This window comes from Hippocampus bargibanti, linkage group LG14, assembly GCF_051943395.1.
Source record: "Hippocampus bargibanti isolate YZ-2025 linkage group LG14, ASM5194339v1, whole genome shotgun sequence".
In the NCBI taxonomy this organism is placed as follows: Eukaryota; Metazoa; Chordata; class Actinopteri; order Syngnathiformes; family Syngnathidae; genus Hippocampus; species Hippocampus bargibanti.
Window position 1 is genome coordinate 18,383,424 of NC_142747.1, and position 21,163 is coordinate 18,404,586.

General features: G+C 39.5%; 1 protein-coding gene across 4 annotated transcripts in view; it reads right to left on the reverse strand.

Moving 5' to 3' along the window:
• lrfn1 (leucine rich repeat and fibronectin type III domain containing 1) overlaps positions 1-21,163 on the reverse strand; it is a 151,415-nt gene that overhangs the window by 22,071 nt on the left and 108,181 nt on the right. For all 4 annotated transcript variants that reach the window (XM_089013169.1, XM_089013171.1, XM_089013170.1 and 1 more), the window contains one exon: positions 8,242-8,370. The gene's annotated coding sequence lies outside the window, so the exon portion shown is untranslated. The remainder of the gene's footprint in view (positions 1-8,241; positions 8,371-21,163) is intronic.

Consider the following 21,163-nt stretch of genomic DNA (forward strand, 5'->3'; position numbering starts at 1 on the left):
CAGTCATTTCCGAATATCTCTCTCGGCGGCATAGCTTTCCTACATAATCAAGCATGAATAATGACGATTTGCATGCTAATGAGCTGGTTCTGGCAACGTGAACCCGATTTAAAGGAGTCTCATAGCAACAGGCACCGATACCGATTTTGCTCTCACAACCCCCGCGAGTCATGAGGATGCTACGAGGAGAAATGAATGATTGGATGTGGTGTTGTTCCAGATGGGCAGTGTCACTTTTGTGCGCAAATTGCCTTCCCGGCCGAGCCAATATATAACAATTTAATAAATCATTTGCCTTTTCCATCATGACACATAGATAACTGGACTTGTTATGTACCATGGAATGCTTAACAATGAGAGAACATTTCTCATTTAAAGTTGTGCAATTAGCATGAATACAGAGACTGTTGTTTACTGTTAAAGGACAACCGACGCCTACGGAAAAGTTCTGTCCATAATTTGTAAAATCACTTCAAATGACTTCTACTGAGTGTATTTTACAAAGATTCCACTGCTTATAGCTATATTTGACGTTGTAAGACTCACGCTGAATATTCAGGAAGTCTTGTTTTCGAGTTTGTGACGATTCCAGATGTGACGTCACGGAAGGAACGCCCCTGACCGAGAAAGCGACACACAATGCATTTTGCGTACTTTGTTTGGTCTGAAAACATCGTGTTGATCAGTGTTGATAGGGAAATTAGAAGGAAAACATAAATAGCAAGATGGTGAATCGTTATGTGTTGCACCAAGACTACTATTTCATACTAGTAGACACAAATTCCCAGTAGACAAGTCAGCCCATTTACAACTGAGCTTGGGCGCAATCTTGTGCAAGTCCTGACGGCTCGAATTGATCTGGAAGGACTTCTTTAATCGATTGCAAACATTTATGCTTTCCTCTTCGGAACTATTTGAATCATATTCATAACTGGATGAGGAACAAGAAAGCATCTTCTCCGAATCTGAAGTCATTGTTTTGATTCTAGAGCAAGGTGAAGATGTCCTGGTGTGACGTCACGAACAAGGGGGCGGGACCTTCTGAAACTCGCCATTTTCGGGGTCATTTTGAAGTCGTTTTGGGACACTTTAACTAATTTTTATTGGTGTTTTGCATTTGACTAAAAATATCAGCCTGCGTGTTTTGGGTATTTTAGATATTAAACGTTTTTCTGACGTCAGGAAACAAAAAAATGGTGTCGGTTGTCCTTCAAATCGACTGAATTTATAATGAATGCATGTACACTCCGATTGCGTCACACAAAATGGAGTCTTGAAGATTGTACGTGAGCCATGTTGTGGGTTCAATACAATTGTGCTATTGTAAATCGTGGAAACCAGAAAAATGTGTTCAAAGTGTCACGATGACAAAACCTGTCCAGGATAAAGTTGTAATTTTAATATTGAGCACATTTTTAGATTCATTACTTTGATTTAACACGCCCAGTTGTCATTTTGGTCGAGGATGAACCAGACCGAGTTCATTGGAAAGCTATCATTGTGTGTTGCTGGCGAGCGTACAAAAGAATGAGATCGTAAGCTATTTGAAGAAAACCACATTAGCAGACATTTTTTTTCATGTCAGTTGCTAGTTAATTAGCTCTTCTGATGAATTGCCAAACTAAATCCAAAACGCGGTTCAAAATGACACCCGGTTAGAACAAATTGACAACAAAACATTGGCACGTCATATCTAATTCCCTTGGAGCTTATTCTGAAGACAAAATATTTTAATGGCGTCTTTTTTTTTTTAATCTGAAATTATATCAACTTTTCTTTTTTATTTGTAAATTAATTACATTATATAACTGCTCGAGAATTACCCTGCCACCAAAACAGGGGGCGCTCATATCCTTTCCTTGTAACCCCCATACAATCTCCTTCAACCCACCTTATTCAAATGTAGTGAAAGTTCTGTTGTGTTTTCATTTCACTATTACACAAAGAAATAAAATATATTTATGCTAAAGAAGGTCACTATAAATGACTATTATCCATCACCGTCATCATCAAGCTGCAATCTTCTACAAAAATGGCCGATTTTATTTTATACTGTCAAAATAAAAAAATAGGCTGTGGTCGACGCCCATCATGATTTTTGACACCGTTAACTCATTCACTGCCAGACGCTGTGCAAAAATGTGTCCACTCCAGTGCCAGGGTTTTAGTCATTGTCACTGGAATTCCAGAACCCACAGAATTTTAGGACTACATAAACATTCAATGCAGCGTAAGAAACCTTAGACACTGTTCTTTCATCAGATAAAAAGAGTTAATTCCTAAATGATATTAGTCTGGAGTTATATAAGCTTGAAATGAGGACGACTGTCCAAAATAAAATGCAATACAAAACATATTGGTTTATAAAGCACTTTAAAAACAGCTGTAGCTGGAATAAAGCGCTAACATGGGGAAAAAAAGGGAAATGCTGCCCACTGGTGGAAGGGGAAAAATAATTTCCATAGGTCTGGCCAGCGCTTTATCGGCACCCAAGCATGAAAAAGCAAAACAAACAAACTCGAGAATGGCGCTCTACATCATATTTTCTATTGCCGAATAAATTTGTGAATGGCAGTGAATGAGTTAAGTGACAAATTGTAAAGTGAGGACAATTTGATGTTGTTTTTTTTTGTTTGTTTTCATCAATTTCGGGTTGCACCAGGTGTGCTTTCCGTCCGCTCATTACAAAACAGGGAAATGAAGGCCTCGCCGGCCAATTAGCGGCCACTATAACAAAGTCTATGAATAATACATAGTCTAGATTAGTTTTTAGGTATTCCCGCTGATCAAATCCACTCATAAAACATTAAAAGTAAATAGGATGAAAAGGAGCGTGAAGGGCCAAACGGGGGTGTGGTGGTGGTGGTGGCTATTTTATGATTTTCTGCCAACTGCTGGTACACTCCGCCACGTCCGGCCCGGTGCCATTACGCCGCTTTAAAGGACAACCGACACATCCGAACAAGTTGCGTCCATAATTTGTAAAATCACTTCAAATGACTTCTACTGAACACATTTTACAAAGATTCCACCGCATATAGCTAGCTATATTTTACGTTGCAAGACTCACGCTGAATAATCAGGAAGTCTTGTTTTCGAGTTGATGACAATGCCCTGCGTGACGTCACGGAGGGAACGCCCCTGACCAAGAAAGCGACACACAATGCATTTTGGGTACTTTTTTTTCATCTGAAAACACAGTGTTGATGGCGAAATTAGAAGGAAAACTATGAGAAGGTCCCGCCCCCTTGTTCGTGATGTCACGCCAGGACGTCTTGCCTTGCTCGAGAATCAAAACAATGGCTTGAGATTCAGAGCAGATGCTTTCTTGTAACTCATACAGTTATGAATATGATTCCAATAGTTCTGAAGAGGAAAGCATACATGTTTGCAATCGATTAAAGAAGTTATTCCGTGTCATTTTGAGGCATCTGGACAGAAATGTAGCACCCAGAATATGCACAAGACGGCGCCCAAGCACCGTTGGAAATGGGCTGATTTGTCTGCTGGGAATTTGTGTCAACTAGTATCAAATCAACACACAACCATTCACCATGGCGTTATTTATGTGTTTCCTTCTAATTTCGCCATCAAGTCAAAGTTTTCAGACCAAATAAAGTTCCTGAATATTTAGCGCGACTCTTAAAATGTAAAATATATGCAGTGGAATATTTGTAAAATACGCTAATAATAATAATAATAATAATAATAATAATAATAATAATAATAATAATAATAATAATAAATAGTATTATTATTATTTGTTATTTCGTTTTTTTGTTTTCTTTTGACTTCAAGACGGCGCCGCGAGAGTGGCTGCCTTTCCAGCAGCTCATGTATTTTGTTTTTTCTAATGTCATTCCTTTCATCACTTTGCTGCTGTGAAATGTAAATTTCTCCACTGTGAGACTAATAAAGGAAAATCCAATCCAATTATTATTATTATTATATTTTGGAAGTTTGGTAATAAGCATAATGTTAAAAAAAAATGTACAAATATAGAGACATAACAAAAGTTTGGTTATTGACTAATGCAACTGTTTTAGGATGTCAGCCTCAAAGGTAAGTACGCAAAATTAACTAATTCACTGCCATTCACGAATGTATTTAGAAATTGAAAATATGACGTATAATTTATTCCAGTTTAGTGTCTTTCATGCTTGGGCGCCGATAAAGCGCTGGCGCAAACGGCCTTTTCTAGTTGCGAGCGTCTATGATAATGCCAAAAGTGTGAAACATCTGTCTCATGCGTACTTGTGAGAACTATTTTAATGAAAACGATTGAATCGTTATAGATATCGGATATATCGATAGTTTATATCGATACTATTTCTATTCACGCACGGAGAAAATTACATGCAAACAGATATATCGATAGTCGGTTATATCGACTCCCTTATATCGATAGTCCCGGTTATATCGATATTTTTTTGGACTCCCTTGAATATCGATAGTCCCGGTTATATCGATACTATTTCTATTCACGCACGGAGAAAATTACATGCAAACAGGGTCGGATATATCGATAGTCCCGGTTATATCGATATTTTTTTGGACTCCCTTGAATATCGATATAACGAGACTTTACTGTATATACAGTAAAGTCTCGTTATATCGATATCGGATATATCGATAGTCCCGGTTATATCGATACTATTTCTATGCACGCACGGAGAAAATTACATGCAAACAGGGTCGGATATATCGATAGTCCCTGTTATATCGATATTTTTTCTGACTCCCTTGAATATCGATATAACGAGACTTTACTGTATATATGAAATATGTGATCCATGTGGATGAAGGATGCTTCCTGGTGGAGTATCGGAAGTAGGGATGGTACATAAAGCGCAGTCATACCTAACGCTTCCATCTTTCAGGATGTGAGTGTTCATTAAACGCTGGCGCACGAGAGGATGGACTTAATGATCTGTGCTGTGTCTTCAGAGAGCAGTCAGGTGTGAATAATTGTGCCTATCTGAAGTGCAGTGGGTACCGGTATCCCCCTCAACATCTGCCTTACATTGGCTTTTTTTTCTCTGGTGTTTTTCCCTCATCATCCGATTGGCAAACAACGGCCGCATCCGTGAGAATCTCTTTTTTTTTTGTTGAGAGTAAAAATAGTAACCTCCCTGTGGGAGATGGCTTGTCGGCCTACCTCTCACCCGCTGCGGCCATCACCTCTGCAGCCTAGAGGAAATTACTCAGTGATAGGAACAAAGAACTTGGATGACGCCCGCTTGCACTGTATTGGCTCAAAAAATGGCTGGAGCAGCTTAATTGGCCCGAGAGTCAGTTGGACATTATGACTCTTCTTGTTCATTTTTTGTAATCCAAGAAGTGGCTTCACTCAGCATAACCAAAAATTATTATTATTATTATACTTATTATAATGATTATTATTATTATTATTATTATTATTATTATTATTATTATTATTATTATTATTATTACACCATGACGTCCCTGATCCACTGCTGAAAAAGGATGCTTTGATCCTCTCCTCTTTCATCTAGAACTGCTTCATGTCACAAAGAGGGTACAGCAAGTCCTGAAGAATGAATGACTCTTTGCGTTGTCATATTATTTGTTATTCATTTATTTTTGTATTTTTGACTTGCCGCGAGAGTGGCTGCCTTTCCAGCAGCTCTTGTATTTTGTTTTTCTACTTCTTTCTTTCCTTTCCTCTTCCTTTCATAACTTTGCTGCTGTGTTACTTCCAGGTAGAGTGAACGCTGGCGCAAATGGCTGCCATTGCTCACCCGCACAAAACAAAGTTCTTATCCCGTGAGTGTAAAGTGTCCTTGAGAGTTTTGAAAGGCGCTTAGAAATTAAATGTATTATTATTATTGTTATTATTATTATTATTATTATTATTATTATTATTATTATTATTATTATTATTGTTGTTGTTGTCAATCACTGCCAGATACGTGCAAAACTGTGTCCACTCCAGTGCCAGGGTTTTTGTCAATTTCACTTGAATTCCAGGACCCATAGAGTATTGAGTTTTAGGACTACATAAACATTCAATGCAGCGTAAAAAAAACCTTTTTCATCAGAACAAAAGAGGTAATTCCTAAATTCTATGGCTCTGGAGTTATATGAGCTTGAAATGAGGGTGGCTGTCCAAAATACAATGCAATACACACATATTGGTTTATATAGCGTTTTAACAACAGCTGAAGCTGGAACAACGCGCTAATATGGAAAAATAGGCAAATGCTGCCCCCTTTTGGAAGGAAAAAAAAACATTGCCAGAGGCCATGACCAGCGCTGTATCGGCACCCAAGCATGAAAAAAACAAAACAAAACCCGAACAAATTTGGGTATGGCGCTCTACGTCATATTTTCAATTCCCGAATAAATTTGTGTAAGGCAGTAAATGAGTTCAAAACAGAAAAAAAGTACATCTAATTTTCAGAGTTCTGTTTTTTTTTTGTTCAATGTACAACCACAACACTGACACTTTGACTACTTTCAGAATAATTCCCAAATAAACACCTACTTTTCTAATCATTCCTAAAAAAAAGTCATATTTTTAATGCAAGTGCAGCGCCACTGACGTGTATCCCATCTGTGGATTTTTTTAATAAACTTTTGAAAGGCATAATTAAGGATTTTCTTTCCCAAAGGATAATCAAGGCCTTCAACTTCAGAAATCGGGCCAACCTTTTTAGTACTTGAGAGGTAGAGCACTAATTAATCCGTCGTGATGAAACATTCCCCAACGGTGGTGTCTAAGTTTAAAAGCAGGATTTTAGGAGAACAAAAAACAAAAAAAACGACAGGTATGAAACCTTCTTATCTCCACACAAACACGGGTAGTTTTCTTTATCGAGATATAATTTCATCCCAGGTCGACGAGGGAAAACAAACTTGCATGAGAAAGTCCTGAATGTTTTCCTTCATTCATCAATGATTTTAATTCATCATGTATTTGCATTTTTGGAAAATTCAACAGAAATCCCCCGAGAAACATCTTGCAGAAAGATTTCCAGGATTGTAAAAATGAATTGTTCTTCTGCCTTCTAGTTCGAACAGACAACAGACGCCTCCGGACAAGTTGCGTCCATAATTTGTAAAATCACTTCAAATGACTTCTACTGAGCGTATTTTACAAAGATTTCACGGCATATAGCTATATTTTACGTTTTAAGACTCGCGCTGAATATTCAGGAAGTCTTGTTTTCGAGTTGATGACTATGCCTGATGTGACGTCACTAAAGGACCGCCCCTGACCGTAAAAAAGACGCATTGTAGCGGTCCTTCCATCACGTCAATGTATTTTGCTGTACTTGTTTGGTCTCGAGACCTCGTGTTGCACCCAAAAGCCGCCAGAAGGCCAGAATAGGGCGTCCAAGCGCCATATAAAGAATTTATCATCCTGTGGAAACGGAGGTGGCCACAGGAGGTCGCTATTTTGTGCCTCTTTTTTTGGGTGAGAGATTTTTCCCCCAATGTTGCCTCAAAATGGCACAAATAAATTCTTTAATCGATTGCAAACATGTATGCTTTCCTCTTCAGAACTATTTGAATCATATTCATAACTGGATGTGTAACAAGAATGCATATTCTCTGAATGTGAAGCCATTGTTTTGATTCACAAGCAATGCAAGACGCCTTGGGGTGATGTCACGAACTGGGGGCGGGACTTTCTGAAAATGCCCAATTCGCAGCTCAAATTTTTGCAGATTCTGGACACTTTAAGTCATTTTTATTGGTGTTTTGCATTTGACTTAAAATATCATACTGTGTGTTTTGGGTATTTTAGATGCTATAAAATGTTTTTCTGATGTCAGTTAAAAAACAAAAAAGTGACGTCGGTTGTCCTTTAAAGCGACCTTCTTCAATATATATTTCTTTCTTTGTGTAATAGTGTGCACCTGAATCAAAGACTGACTGGTCAAGGCGATTGGGGAGTCTAAGGTTTCTAACACTGTACTGAATGTTTATGTAGTCCTAAAACTCAACATTCTGTGGGTCCTGGAATTTGAGTGACAATGACAAAAACCCTGGCACTGGAGACACATTTTGGCACATGTGAATGAGTTAAAAAAAAGTAATTTTGACCTAATTCTAGTGTCCCACCTGCACTTTGCTAGTCTTCCCTGTAATAAATGACCATCTCAGATGTGCATATGCTGCAGGTAGAAAGTGCTGATGCGCCAACTGCTAACGCAACGCTTTCCAGCAAAGGGTGAAGAAGGCAGCTGTTATGAGTCGTCGCAATTAACTCACCACCAAGTCAAGCGCTGGTCTCCATTGCGAGAATCACATCGGTATCCCGATCAGCTGGGCGTGATGTCCATCTACCACTAGAAGGCACTCGGTCACGCTCGATGGCTGTTTGGAACAGGAAGGAGCCACCTGAGGACATGAAAAATAGTCAAATACAGTAAAGTCTCGTTATATCGATATTCAAGGGAGTCCGAAAAAATATCGATATAACCGGGACTATCGATATATCCGACCCTGTTTGCATGTAATTTTCTCCGTGCGTGCATAGAAATAGTATCGATATAACCAGGACTATCGATATATCCGATATCGATATAACGAGACTTTACTGTAGATAGATAAAGTGATAGAAAATAGACAGATATATAACAAAAAAAACACCAGACAAAAGAAGAAAAATCTCTCTCCAAGTGGGATCACTTTTCACATTCATGAACTCATCCTAGACAGTATTTCAGGGCGAGACGGGCAACATTCCTCAAGACACAAGGGAAGCAGTCATACATTCATAATCTCATTGACTGAACTTGCTCCTTCTTCCACTTGGCAGCTTTGGCTGCGATATGAATGTTGATCTGATTACTAAACAACGGGAAGGAAGCAAAACCAGTGGGAGAAATGCCAGAGAGAGGAAAAAAAAGGCTTTGGGGATACTAAGACGATGAATAGCGCCCTGTCATTAATATTTCACTGCATCATCGTAGCTAAAGGAGAACAAAGCGAAAACAGAGGGGGCGGTGAGAAAGGATGTGATGAAAAATGCATCGTATTTTGAAAAGGCTTCGGAGAGGATCCCAGCAAAACAAAAGAACTTTGCTACCAAAAGGCCAGATGAAGCTAGAAGAACATGTGATGTGTAATTTACTTCTCCCCGGCGAAAAACCACGAATGAGGAGGAACCTGTCAGGGTCACCAAACTATTTCACACGACATCATGTCACCGCTCAGCACAGAATCTAAAAAAAGATTTGCTTCAGACAGAGCCGTCATGCAAATGCAGACTTCCACAATTTTATAGTACAGTGATACCTTGGCTTACAAACTTAATTGGTTCCCATAAAGTGTGTTTAAGGTGAAAAGTGTGTATTCCAAACATTAACTTCCCATAGGAAAGCATTAAAATGAGAATAATCCGTACCCAGGTCCCCATAAAACATAATTTTAAACTAAATAAGCCTTAAAACTACACACCATATACCTTATTTTATGTATAATAAATGTGATATGGTATTGTAATTAAAGAAATAAACTGTCCTGTATAATCAAGTCGTTTTATTTACCTTTGTGATGGTCATTGATGGCTTGATGGAATGGATAGCTTTTTGCATAAAGTGTCTTAAGGAGCTCTGGGTTGTACATCTTAGAACTTGTGATATTGGAACAGCAACAGATGCAGGCAGCACACTAGAAACTTCATGAATAGTTCCCTTGCTTGTATGTTCTCTTCAAATTGTACAGATGGCTTGTGCAGGTCATTTGTGGTGCCTGATTGATGGGATATTTGAACCTTGCAGTCTACACTCTGGCTTTGAAATATGAAGTCCAAATTTCACTGTGTTTTCTATCCATTTTCTCACCATTTCATTTTTGCTTTTTTTCACTTTTGTTTTTTTGTTTCAAGCTCTGTCGTCTCCCTCTCGTGTGTGTGTTTCTGCTTCTGTAACCCCTCCCCCCGCTCCCTGCTGCGTGTGTCTCCTCCCTTCTCTACCACGGATCTTGACCAATCACGTGCGGCTTTAACTGGGGGCGGGGAATAGAGGACAAAAAAAGTCAGCTGCCATTTTCAGCTTCCTTGTTAGGAGAATCGGCTCGATCGCAAACGATACATCACTCATTGTGGCGCTCCGTGTGTTTCCCGAAAAATAGTTGGTATGCCAAGATTATATTCGCGCAAATTTAACGTCCGTAAGGCGAAAGGTTTGTTATCTAAAGCGCTTGTAAGCAGAGGTATCACTGTATATCAATTTGTATTTCAAAAGAAGAAAGCTAGATTCCGTTATATTCCACTCTTCATCCAGCCAGGGGAAGAAATTCAGACGCATGGACTTTCTTTCATTTGATTTATTTATATTATGAAGCCATTGCCATCCTTGTCACTTCACCTCAGGTCTGAACCTGTCAAGAGCATGTCAGGAAATCAATTGGGATGTGGGGGTGAAAGTGGGACCTACACTTTCACCTAAATGTCACACTCATATCACAGTGTGACATGTTGGCTCTACTTCTATACAGTCTGTGTTCTTACCCATGGCGACAGAAAGCTGCGAAGAGCTTACACAATCACAGTTTTTGTGTTTTTTTTTGTTCATATAAGAAGTTCTTCATTCATCTAGAATGGATGAATAAGTAATTCCTTTGTTATCCTAATTCCAAGTCAGAAATTGTCACCTGGCTCAGTGTGATAAGCTGAATCTACAACATGGCTAGCATCCGCTATGTAAAGTGTGACAAGCTACTACCTACCTCCTTTCTTTCCTCGAATTCACCAACTTCATTTGCGCGTATGTTTTTTCTCTACAGGCAAGGATGTAACACGAAAAAGGCATAAAAATAGGCTCGGTGCCACACGACTTTTGACACAAGGCTGAGTCATTGGCTAGCACTGTCTTCCTGTTGGAGATGTGTTAAAACTACCTGATGTAAGCATTGAGTTTATGACATTCTCAGGTGTCGTTCAAATTAAAGACATGGATTGGTTATTTTTATTCAAAAAGATAACAGTAATCTAATGAGCTGCCCTCCACGTAGGAGTACTTTTTTCAGTCAAAAACAGTAGATTTAAGCCAATTTGTCATGTGGCTGAAACATAAACCAAGGTATCACTTTTGTTTGTAATAGTTGTTATCGCTCAATGTTTGTTCCGCTAATCCTAATCCAAAGGTCTTGTTTACCTGCAACAATCGAATCGTTCAAAGATTGACCACTGTTAAATTTGGACTATTTGAATAAGGTCTTGGTAAGACGTTCAATATGAATTAACCCTGGGTCGTGAACAATGACAATAGGTACGTTGGAAATTCTCTGTGGCTAATGATGTTGGTGGGATGATCACTAGCTTTAGGTTTGCTCAGGTTTGACGGATCGTCACAGACACTGAGAAGATATTTACAGTATAAATTGATTTACAATCCCATAATTTAAAAAATTGGGTAGTGACGGTAAGAACAAGGTCCGTCGTGAAGGGTGAGAAGCTTGGTGATTTGGCAAAGGTTCCTGTACATCAAGAAGGTCAAGGTACTGTATATTTCAAATGCTTTCAAGCTGTCTCTCTGGTGAGGTGTTGCGGTCATGTGCAGCCTAGGGGGAAGCCTCAGGGCAAGTCTAGGACCGGTTGAAGAAACCATGTTGAACGTTGCAATCTCCCACCGGTGGAACTACAGATGGGGACGTTGGAGAATTCCTGCTCAGATTGCATCTACTGCAACCCGTATGAGCTTATGGATGGTCATGCTCATGAAATTTGGATTGGAGCACCAAAATAACCCACAAATGATCAGGGAAAAGGCAGTAAATGAGACAGGGAGGTAACTATCTGTGTCCTGGTCTTGCTCTGAAATGCCTCAATGATTTGGGGTTGCCTCAATGATCTGATTTTCTTAAACCTACTGGTCTATGAATTTTGGAACCTGACATCAGAAAAACGTTTTATAGCATCTAAAATACCCAAAACACGCAGGCTGATATTTTTAGTCAAATGCAAAACACCAATAAAAATGACTTCAAGTGTCCCAAAACTACTTCAAGATGATCTCAGAGATGGCGAGTTTCAGATGGTCTCGCCCCCTTGTTCGTGATGTCGCGGCCTTGCTCGAGAATCAAAACAATGGCTTCAGATTCGGAGAATATGCTTTCTTGTTACTCATCCAGTTATGACTATGATTCAAAGAGTTCTGAAGAGGAAAACATAAATGTTTGCAATCAATTAAAGAAGTCCACCCGTATTAATTCGAGCCGTCAGGACTCCAATGTAGCGTCCCAGAAAATGCACAAGATGGCGCCCGAACTCCATTGGAAATGGACTGATTTGTCTGCTAGGAATTTGTGTCAACTAGTATCAAATAGTAGTCTTGGTGCAACACACAACGATTCACCATCGCATTATTTACGTGTTTTCCTTCTAATTTCGCCATCATCACAGATCAACACGAAGTTTTCAAATGAAAAAAAGTACCCAAAATGCATTGTGTGTCGCTTTCTCGGTCGAATCTTTGTAAAATATGCTCAGTCGAAGTCATTTGAAGTGATTTTACAAATTATGGACACAACTTGTCCGGAGGCGTCGGTTCTCCTTTAAGTAGACTCCAAAAGGTAACTCAGACGGCCTTCAAAAGCAGAGGTACCAAAACAAGTCCCGGAGATTCAATCATTTATGGATTCGACTGAAGTCACGCGTACGGGAGGAAGGAAGTAATCTTTCTTTGCGCTTCATTTACCAGATATTGACACTTGTAGCAGTAATCGTTCAGCCTACACCCCAAGCAGATGAAGAAAATGTTAAGTCACAGTTGAGTAGTGCCAGGAAACTGTTCCTACTCGCTTCGGATATAGTCTTACTTGTATTTCTAAGCGACTTAAATTTACAAATCAGCAGCATTGATTATTTAAATGTAGGATTTACTCCCAAACAAGAACATCCCCCTCCTCCTCTCACTCGACAGAATCAGTGATGAGAAGTACCATTCTCACCCAAGGTCATTTTACAGACGAGATGACTCGACAGCACGACAACAGAAACCGCTTGCTCAGGAATGAGCAGATAGCAACGTCCACTGGGAGGTCAGACTCCATTCCAGGAGTTACGAAGAAAAATAAATTGAAACTAGCCCTTGGTCATTGATTTCCGCTTCTTTTCAAGATAGTAATTCATGACTCGGTTTGTACATTGAATCGCATGCAAAAAAATGCATGGCAAGATATCCGTAAATTGGAGCTCAGTCGAAATGGTCAAAGCTTGATTGCAGAGCAAACTAAGAAACCGTGGCCCATATTGAAGATATATCAGTCAAAGTAAGCCTCGGGGTAATTAAATGGGATCTTGATAGACTTTTGGAGAAAGCTTTTATCTCATTTAAAACAAGATCACACTCGAAGGCAGAATCAGAGAAGACACTGGCAGACTTGTGAAAAGCTCGACCTTTAAAGGACAACAAACACCATTTTTGTTACCTAACTGACATCAGAAAAATGTTTGATAGCATGTAAAATACCCAAAACACGCAGGCTGATATTTTTAGTCAAATGCAAAACACCAATAAAAATGACTTCAAGTGTTCCAAAACTACTTCAAAATGACCTCAGAAAGTTTCAGTTTCAGAAGGTCCCGCCCCCTTGTTTGTGACGTCACACCAAGACGTCTTGCATTGCTCGAGAATCAAAACAATGGCTTCAGATTCGGAGAATATGCTTTCTTGTTACACATCCAGTTATGAATATGATTCAAATAGTTCTGAAGAGGAAAGCATACATGTTTGCAATCGATGAAAAATTTTATTCCGTGTCATTTTGAGGCATCTGGACTGCAATGTAGCATCCCAGAGGCAGAAAATGGCGACCTCTTGTAGACATGACAGTGTATTGCGTTTCCACAGGCTGATAAATTCCTTATATGGAGCTTAGACGCCCTTTTCTGGCGCAACACGAGGTTTTCAGACCAAACAAGCATTGACGTGATGGAAGGACTGCGACAATGTGTCCTTTTTTTTTCGGTCAGGGGTGTGCCTTCATTGACGTAACGTACGGACTCATCACCAACTCAAAAACAAGACTTCCGGAATATTCAGCACGAGTCTTAAAACGTAAAATATAGCTATATGTGGTGGAATCTTTGTAAAATACGCTCAGTAGAAGTCATTTGAAGTGACTTTACTAATTATGGACACAACTTGTCCGAGGGCGTCGGTTGTCCTTTAAATGAGACTAGATGGTTCCAATAAAAATCACACTGCGTTCATTCTCATGACCTTTGGCACTGGAAGTGCAGAAAAGATGAATGCTTTTTGTGTGCCTCCCGAGCCGATCGATACTCATGAATCGTGCATGACTGCCGGGCAAGGTCATCAGTGGCAGGCTTGGACTTTGCGGAGCGTTTCACGAGCAAGTATGCCTGGTACGGCTGGGAGATTTAAAACGTGTTCAGGGTCCTCTGGGCTTTGAAAGAGGAAAACTTTCATTGGGATTTTATTATGTCTTTCCAGTAATAGATGCATTTGACTATTAACTACTTGTTGGCAGACGCTGTTTTACTCCTAACAGCTAAAAAGAGCGCATTTGTTATTTCTATATCTACAGAGGAGAGTTGTAAAGTTTAATTAGCTATGAAACTGCCAGGATGCTCAATGGTGTTTCTAAGAAGGCAGGAAAGAAAAAAAACATTGACAACACAGTTGAGACTAACTGAGTTTTTGGTCAGAAGTTATTCAATTTAAAGTGTTATTTTTAATCTGGTTCTGCTTTTTTTCCCAGAGGGCCAGTATTGCATATTAGATTTTCAATACAAATTTAAAACAATGTTGCCTAGCAGTGGGAAAATTGCATATACAGTGAAACCTTGGCTTACAAACTTAATTAGTTCACAGACAGAGTGTGTAAGGCGAAGCGTGTATCCCAAAAATGTATTTCCCATAGGAAACCATTAAAATGAGAATAATCCGTTCCCAGGTCCCTATAAAACATAATTTGACTGATTTTCTAAGCCTTAAAAGTACAAAACTACAAAAAATATACCGTATTTTATGTATAATAAATGTGCTATGGTATTATAATTAAAGAAATAAACTGTACTGTATCATAAAGTTGTTTTATTTACCTTTGTGATGGTCGTTGATGGCTTGATGGAATGGAGTGGCCGGTTGATGCTTTCTTCTTCAGAACTATTTGAATCATATTCATAACTGGATGAGTAATAAGAGAGCATCTTCTCCGAATCTGAATTCTCTGAAGCCATTGTTTTGATTCTGGAGCAAGGCAGTGTGTGACCAATAGTGACGTTACGAACAAGGGGGCGGGACTTTCTGAATCTGCCCAGTTCCAAGCTCATTTTGTGGCAGTTTTGGGACACTAACTCATTTTTATTGGTGTTTTGCATTTGCCTAAAAATATCAGCCTGTGTGTGTTGGGTATTTTAGATGCGATAAAACGTTTTTCTGATGTCAGTTAGGAAACAAAAAAAAAGGTGTCGGTTGTCCTTTAAAGTCTTGTCAAAATCTGAGTAGGTCAGACTACTGTGAACATCAAACGTCTTGACGTGGTTTTAATCAGAAACAAATGGCAAGCTTATGGCTTTCATGTATACGTTAATTAGCTTTTTGGAGTGTATCCACAAGGACCTCATTTGCAACATTCTCATGACAAAAAGCCTCATTAACATTCAAGCTCAGTGAAAGCTTCAACTATCTCCACAACCCTAATGTCCTACTAGTCCTATTCTGCTTCCTTGTTGTCTTAAAGTTAAGCACTAGCTTACAATTTCAGACAGAACCATCCATCTACGGCGACTATGCAAAACTCCATCGGCTGATGGAAAGTGGATGAAATGGTTGAAAGTGCAGAGGAAAAAACACATAAACAAGAAAAAAAAACGAGCATGTTGGTTTTAACCTGGCAAACAGGCTCAAGATTGATGACTTTTAGGCTATGCTGCTGATGAAACACTGCCTCGTTTCATTACCGGGAAATGAATGAATCTCACAGGAGGATTAGACTTTTTACGTTCATCTCATTCTTGAGTAGATTTCCAATATAGCTTTGGTAATTACAAGCGTAATCGCTCCGCAGGTTGTATCTAGGAGGCGTAGGAAGACATTGTCGACAGGATTTGGCTGTTCCGCATGGCGCAATTCATTGAAATAGGAAATGCCATCATATGGCAGCACACCAGTAGAATGATAGACTGCGCATTCTACACGTGAGCGGATAGAAGATAGCCAAACAATAGCATAAATTAAGGGGACGGGCGGCAAGCTGCGGTTCGCGAGCTGCTAGCGGGTCTTTGCTCGGTTGAATGCGGCTCCTGGGCTTTCATGTAGCAAGTGTTGAAAACAATCGTGCATTCAAACAACAGCGCAAAGTACATCAGAAATTACAATGTCAGCCTATCATCAATGCCGTTACTTGACTGTGACATATATGACAATTGAATTTTAATCTACTGCGTCTAATATTAACTCATTTACTGCCAGACGATATGGAAAAAATGTGTCCACTCCAGTGCCAGGGTTTTTGTCATTGTCACTCAAATACCAGGACCCACAGAAGATGGAGTTTTGGGATGACATAAATATTCAATACAGCATAAGAAACCTAAGACTCTCTTCTTTCATCAGAAAAACGAGTTAATTACTAAATTAGATGGGTTTGGAGTTATTTGAGCTTGAAATGAGGGCAGCTATGCAAAATATAGTACACTACATACATCTTGGTTTATATGACATAACAACAGCTGAAGCTGAAACAAAGTGCTAACATGGAAAAAGGAAAATGCTGCCCCCCTGGTAGAGGAAAAAAACATTGCCAGAGGTCTGGCCAGCTCTTTATTGGCACTCAAACACGAAAAAAAAAGAACTAATTCGGGAATGGCGCCCTACGTCATAGTTCCAATTTCCGATTAAATTCGTGAATTGCAGTGAATAGATTAAGCTAGATTGCAGCCATTTTGTTTTCCTAATCTTCACGTAACTTTTCAGTCTGAAAAGTTACTTTTTAACTTTTAAAAGAAAACTATGTTTTACTAATGTATCACTTTAATTTGCATATACTCTCATATACTGCCAACAGTAAAAGACAATCTTTCTGTGTTGGAGCCTTTGTCCACAGCGTCCGATCGAACATCTCTGACACTGTACCATAATGTCGCCAGTTAATTCGCTCCTTTTACCCCGCCTTTTTTAGCGCATTACAAAAACAACAAAGTCAAGTTACAACATAATGTCAACAAAATGTTTCCAAAGAATGTTGAGGGGCATTTTGCGGAATTCCGGCATCCAGACAAGCATTTATTATGACGAGTATGAGCATAGTTTGCTACACATAGGCCATTAAAGAGGATTACGGGAGGTTGGAAATTTACTAAATAAATTAAGCAGGCGGGAGAAGAAAAAAAAATGCTGCTTGTGTGGCGTAAGCCCCTGGTAGATACGACATCAATGACTATAAGACACTGCGACAACACCTTTTGAAGGAGAGAAAATAGCTTTCTCACTTTTTTACTGCATGCGCTATGCCCTGCCAAAAAAAAACATTTTAGCAAGCACAAAGCAAAAGTATAATTTGGGAAATAAATGTGACAACTCGTGTAAATCCTCTCTTTTTACTTTATGATTTTGACTCGCATTAGCATAATGGAAATTCTCTGTTTCGCCATTTAGTGCGATTATCATTGCGGTGTTTTGTTGCTGCAAGCTTTTAAAGGGGGTGGTAGGTAATTGTATGGGGGGGGGCTATATGGTGGACAGATCTAGTAATTACAAATAAAAAATTTTTACATAATGGTGTTTGGTTTGAGTGGAAAATTGCCTTTTAATTGGTTTTCAATGGAAGATTTTTTTTGGGGGGGGCACAAGGAAAATAAAAGATTTATTATTTTTTTTCAAGTAGGTGAGAATTAAAAACATGTTTGAAAAAGATGTTAAAATCAACCGACAATAAATTTGTCAAAATTAGTCGAAATGGTTCATTAAAAAAAAAAAAAAAAAAAACATTCACTGCCAGACGATGTGCAAAAATGTGTCCACTCCAGCGCCAGGGTTTTTGTCATTGTCACTTAAATTCCAGGAGCCACAGAAGATAAAGTTTTCGGACTACAATAAACATTAAATGTAGCGAAAGAAACCAAACCCACCATGTATTTCATTTCGTCCTAAGTGGAGCCCGCCTGGAAAGTCAGACAGAAAACGATTCGCAGAAACCAGATTGACAGAATGATGGATAATGTAGTGGACATCTCTGTAAACAGGCATCTGCGCTAGATTGAAACAAGTCACATCATATCTAGTGCATGGCATCAAAAAAGCTGTCCTTCATGCAGCAAACGTTATCATCTCTGACCGCAACATTATTTCAATGGCCATCGCCTTGGGAAGAAATCATGCTTCACCTTGTTATTTACATCTCTAGCAATCCTAGCGCAGCCTCCCCTTCACGCTCATTTTAATATCCTCCATATTGACGTTAAAGCAGCACCTTATACCAAGAGCAATACATTCAGCTTTAGTCACGACAATGCTACTCGGAGGTCATTTTAAAAAGGAGGGCACATGCGAAGAGAGGAAAAATGCTACCGAGACATACGGAAGCATGCGTCTTTAAATGAGCGGCCATCATGGGAGCATCTGAATAATTTAAAGCTCTTTGTGTTGTGCGACACATTGAAAGTGGAGTGGGAGGGGGATAGGGGTTATCAAACAAAAAGGTACATGATGTTTGTCACACATCTGTGCTCATTGCATCTCGGCACCAATTTCTGGAATTCGGTTTCTCTCTCATCTATCAAGATGTTGACATGCCTTGCTGAAGGGGTGCTGAATGTAGTACGTGCCTCGCTTGGCAATTCTATAGATAAAATGTGTCCAAACCACATGGCAAAACAAATAAATACATATGTAAACAGATAGATAGATGGATAGATAGGTAGATGGATGGATACTGTAGGTAGATAGGTAGCTAGGTAGGTACCAAGGTAGGTAGCTAGGTAGGTAGCAACGTAGATAGTGAGATAGGTAGATAGCTAGCTAGCTAGCAAGGCAGATAGACGGATCTTGTGGGTAGGTAGGTAGCTAGGTAGATAGCTAGGGAGATAGGTAGCTAGGCTGGTAGATATATAGGTAGCTAGGTAGGTAGATATGTAGGTAGCTAGGTAGGTAAGTATGTATCTAGGTATGTAAGTAGGTAGCTAGGTATGTAGATAAGTAGGTAGCTAGGTAGTTAAGTAGGTAGCTAGGTAGGTGGCTCGCTAGCTAGGTAGGTAGCTGGCTACTTATGTTGCTAGGTTGGTCGCTCAGTATGTAGGTAGGTGGATTGCTTGATAGGTAGGTAGTGGCTAGCTAGCTAGCAAGGCAGATAGACAGATCTTATGGGTAGGTAGGTAGCTAGGTAGGTAGCTAGGGAGATAGGTAGTTAGGTAGGTAGATACATAGGTAGCTAGGTAGGTAGATACATAGGTAGCTAGGTAGGTAAGTATGTATCTAGGTATGTAAGTAGGTAGCTAGGTATGTAAATAAGTAGGTAGCTAGGTAGATAAGTAGATGGCTAGGTAAGTAAGTAGGTAGATAGGTGATTAAGTAGGTAGCTAGGTAGGTAGCCAGGTAGGTAGCTCGCTAGCTAGGTAGGTAGCTGGCTACTTATGTTGCTAGGTTGGTCGCTCAGTATGTAGGTGGGTGGATTGCTCGATGGGTAGGGAGTGGCTAGCTAGCTAGCAAGGCAGATAGACAGATCTTGTGGGTAGGTAGGTAGGTAGGTAGCTAGGTAGGTAGCCAGGTAGGTAGGTCGCTAGCTAGCTGGCTACTTATGTTGCTAGGTTGGTCGCTCAGTATGTAGGTAGGTGGATTGCTTGATAGGTAGGTAGTGGCTAGCTAGCTAGCAAGGCAGATAGACAGATCTTGTGGGTAGGTAGGTAGCTAGGGAGATAGGTAGCTAGGTAGGTAGATACGTAGGTAGCTAGGTAGATAAGTAGATGGCTAAGTAAGTAAGTAGGTAGCTAGGTAGGTAGCCAGGTAGGTAGCTCGCTAGCTAGGTAGGGAGCTGGCTACTTATGTTGCTAGGTTGGTCGCTCAGTATGTAGGTAGTTGGATTGCTCGATAGGTAGGTAGTGATACATCAATGACTCTAGTGTTTTTTTAATTGTTATGTATTGTACCAATTCTTCCCAAATTCTTACCAATTCGATATATGCATCTTTAGTCAATTAAAGAATGCCAGTGTGAAGAAATCCAAGCATGTGAATAAAGGCTTGTTGGCACGACAACACCTAACAAGCTGAGCTGAAAAAAAAAAAATGGTGATGGATTCTCCGATCCAGCATGAGAGAAACATTGTCAGTGTACCAACAGGTAGGTACATTAGCACACATGAAACTGTTTCCTGCACGTCGTCTCCCACAATGTGGGTTGCCTGGAGTTATTTGAGATTCTGGTTGTCAAGGTAACCCTGTGACATACTTTCGCAACCACATTTCTTATGTGCTCATTATGTACTTCCGATTAGTCCGATTCATGCGGTATCTCTGCTGTCTGTGTCATTTTGTCACTTTGTGTCACTGGTTATTATTATTATTATTATTAGTTTGTTGTGTGGGATGAATGCGGGCGGAATTTGCTAGAAGATACTGAAACACAATAAATTAGGTTTATAATTGCTACCCTGTCAACAGTTTTCTGAAAATTCATTCCTTGAATTTTTAAAATGAATATGTGACACCACATTGAGATGCTACTTGGAATTCCATTCATAGTTCAACCCGAAGATGAATGCAGTGATACCTTGGCTTATGAACTTAATTGGTTCACAGACAGAGTGTGTAAGGTGAAAAGTGTGTATCCCAAAAATTAATTTCCCCTAGGAAACCATTAAAATGAGAATAATCAGTTCCCAGGTCCCCATAAAACATAATTTTATACTTTATAATTTTCTAATCCTTTAAGATACACAAAATATACCTTATTTTATGTATAATAAATGTGCTACGGTATTATAATTAAAGAAATAAATTGTACTGTATAATAATTTTTGTTGTAATTGTTTGTGGAGACTGATTGATGGGATATTTTAACCTTGCAGTCTACACTGCCTTTCAACTATCAAAGTTGAAACTCTCTCACTGTCGTCCGCCTGTCTCTTTAATGTTTAAACTACCACCCCTCACTGCTGCGTTCTTGACCAATCACGTGGCTTTAGCCGAAGACTGGGGGCGGGGAATAGAGGACAAAAACAG